Source organism: Urocampus carinirostris, chromosome 12 (assembly GCF_059441175.1).
Source record: "Urocampus carinirostris isolate Australia breed hairy pipefish chromosome 12, RoL_Ucar_1.0, whole genome shotgun sequence".
Classification (NCBI taxonomy): domain Eukaryota; kingdom Metazoa; phylum Chordata; class Actinopteri; order Syngnathiformes; family Syngnathidae; genus Urocampus; species Urocampus carinirostris.
The window spans coordinates 6,124,046-6,127,633 of NC_142360.1; positions in this window are offsets into that span (position 1 = coordinate 6,124,046).

Below are 3,588 nucleotides of genomic sequence, written 5' to 3' on the forward strand. Positions count from 1 at the left end.
TGTCCCAGTTAAAAGCCTTGCTGCAGCATTTTGTACCAGCTGATGACTCTTGATTCTGGACTTCGGGAGACCGGAGAGTAGTACATTACAGTAATTGAGACTGAAGGTAACAAACGCCTGAAATGTAATCTCCGAGACAGTATAGGACGAATTTTAGCAATGTTGCGAAGATGGAAGAAAGCGGTTCTAATAATTTTCTTCACATGTGTTCGAAAGGACGGATTGGGGTCAAATATGACACCTAAATTTTTAACTGAGTCACTCTGTGTGATGTGACATTTGTCAATGTTCACAGCAGTTTTTGAGAATAAGTCACGGTATTTAGATGGACCAATAACAAACATTTCGGTCTTTTCAGAGTTAAGACGCAAGAAGTTGAGTGACATCCACTCTTTTATCTCAGTAAGGCAGGCCTCCAAATTTCCACATTTTAGTGTGGCAGATTCCTCCAACGGAAGATATAGTTGAGTGTCATCTGCCTATAATATAACCTAATGGAAGCAATGTAAATGCTGAAAAGAAGGGGGCCAAGCACTGAACCCTGCGGAAAACCACAGGTAACACTAAAGGGCTCCTATGTCATTTCGCCACATTTAATACAATGCGTCCTATCTGAAAGGTAGGATCTGAACCATGAGAGGACAGTTCCTGAGAGACCAATCCATTTTTTCAACTGTTCTAGTAGGATATTATGGTCCACCGTGTCAAAAGCAGCACTAAGGTCCAGCAGCAGCAAAAGTGATGAAGCGCCAGAGTCCATTGCCAGTAAGGTCATCATCATTGGTTATCTTAATCAGAGCTGTCTCAGTAGAGTGGTTAGTCCTGAATCCTGATTGCATTGATTCAAAAAGATTGTTCTCGGATATGAAATCATTCAGCTGCTGTGCCTCTACTTTTTCAAGTACCGTATTTTCCGCACTATAGGGCGCACCGGGTTATAGTGCGCTACCCCAAAAAATAGTTTTTGGTCCTATATCTTCCATACATAAGGCGCACCGGATTATAAGGCGCTACATTGGGAACGTCGACAAAACAGTCAGATAGTTCAGTCAAACTTATTACCCCCTTAACATTCCAAAACCTTGCAAAGAAGCAAATATGTGTCGTAGACACGTGCGGATGCGGTGTCCGTACGATGTCACTCAAATGCATCGTTCCAAATATCATTCGGAAGGTTAAAGTCTTGGGATTCAAGAAATGCCAACCATTCCTTATTTTCTATTTTCTTTTTCGCTCGCAACTTCACTGTGCATATGACAATAAACACTTGGAATTGAGTTTAATTTAAAAAAGGACTTGTCTAAGGGATCTAGTTTCATCAGTAAACCAAGGCGTGCATCCTTTAGGTTTTTTTTTAAGCCGTATGGGCGCTACTGAATCCAGGACACTAGCCAGGGTAGCATTAAACTCATTCATGAGTGAGTCGATAGAGCCTTTGTATGAAGGAAAGGACGCAACTGCTCCTGAAAGAAGATCGAAGAGCTCAGAAACTGTGCCAGTGCTTATATTGTTATAAAAGTCAAAATTTAGACAAAATTTATAAAAACTGAGGCAATTTGTACTCTAACACAGATGTTTTTACGCTCTTGTGTTTTTAACCTCATAACTGCCAACTCCCTGCTAAATTACTGTCAATTACTGTCAACCCCTTTATCACCACCTTGATTTTCAATTAAAAAAACAAAGAAGGTAGAAAGACTGAGTTGTTCCTTGCGTGACCAAAACCCTTGCGAGTTGGAGTAACTGAAGATAAAATAAAACCAAACCAAACAACTGAAACTGAGCCTTTTCTTACATATCTTTCTGGGTGACTTTCTCTTTTCTGAGTAAAAAATTGTGTCATCTGTATCACTGGTTAGATTTATGCGCTCCCACTGCTGTGTCCTGGGTTTGATTCCCAATGCAATCCTTGCACAAATACAGTATGGTAGTATACTGTAAAACCTCGTTTAGTAACGCACACGGATGAATACTGTATGCATTTCCTATTTCATCCAGCAGTATTTTGTGGTATATAAGGTGCCTTGGTTTTTTTAATAGGGTGAGACTGTTTGAGCTGGATATAATCGGAGAAGCTGAAAACAGTGAATACCCGGAGTTGGTCAGAGTTCATGTTATCTGATAATTTCAGCTCCTAGCTGGAGACACTACTAAAAAGGCCACTGACGATTGCATTTGTCAAGGGTTGGGACTCTAATTGACACTGAAGCACCAAGCAAGAGCAGCTAAAATAGCGGCTTGCCATAGCATGCAGTTCAGTTGTGATTGTGGGTGACGAGAGATGGAAGCAGTGGAACAAAAGAGATGCCTGAATATCGGGGACTCTGCGACGTTCACATGCAGGGCTTAAATATGGAAGGTAAGTTGTCCTTAGGTTTGAATAATTAGAGTTTTATCTAAAAGTGTTTTTTACACAGCTATGGGTCATTATATAATGCACACCGTGGCTTCATGATCGAAGTGTTTGTTTGTAACACACAAAATACATTTTGTTTCATTTTAGTTACTCAGTTTTCCCCAATATACAACATCAACGACAAATTATTTTGCGGGTCTTAAAACGTACAAAGTTCAAAGTTTACGTTGTTTGTGCGTATGTCACTAAGATGCTTCGATCGTATTGGTCAATGTTATATAAAACACTGGTCTGCTATTGATTGGTATCACAGCATCATAAAAATACCGATATGCTATTGGCTTAACTAACAACCACAACGCCTTTCTTTTCATTCAGTTCTGAATTTTCTGTCCTCCGTAAAGAATTTGCAAGATGGGATACTATCCTTATTTTTGAACTGTAGTAATTTTCTATGGGTTCCAAGGCTTGCAGTGAAGCCAAAGGGGGAAGCAAAAATATGATAATCGTGGAATCAATGCTTTCGCCATCCCCTTATCACGTCTGCTTCCACCTGCTACTTCACTCAACCAGCCGAAGTCACATCATACCAAAAGGTAAATCAAATGGCACTTTTCTTTTACATTAATGTTTATTCATATATTTTACGGGATTTATGTCATATTTTGGGCTCTACTGTTTGCAATAAAACTCATGTGAGCTTAAGGCTTTGGTTCTTTGCAATTACAGGGTCAGCGTGTGAGGGTGTCCAGGTCCGCCGCATCAAACCCAAACCAGACAGACTCAGGCGCTCCTTTGAGAGCGTATACATTATTTACACGCCATCTGCCGCTCCGGCTCGCTCGCATCTTTTCTGCTGCGTGACGCACAAAATAGCTCAGATTGTCGCCACTGCAACTTTTTTTTTTTTTTTTTTTTTTTTTTTTTTGCACGTGCAAATAAGAACATGGTGCCCCTCAAGAGCACACATAGGCTGCCAAGTAGCACAACTGGACCCTAAATCCTCTCAATCGGGGGTTTTTGTGCCATCCATCTATTATCTGCACCGCTTATCCTCAGTAGGGTCGCGGGGATAATTTCGGGGAGTGGGCAGGGGACACCCTGAACTGGTAGGGCTATTGCATATAACATATTTTACGCACTTTTAGGCAGCCCAAATATAAAGGTGCATCTTCCGATAATTGTCTTTTGTGAACTAGTTTGCATATACAAGTGAACTGGATTATAAGGCC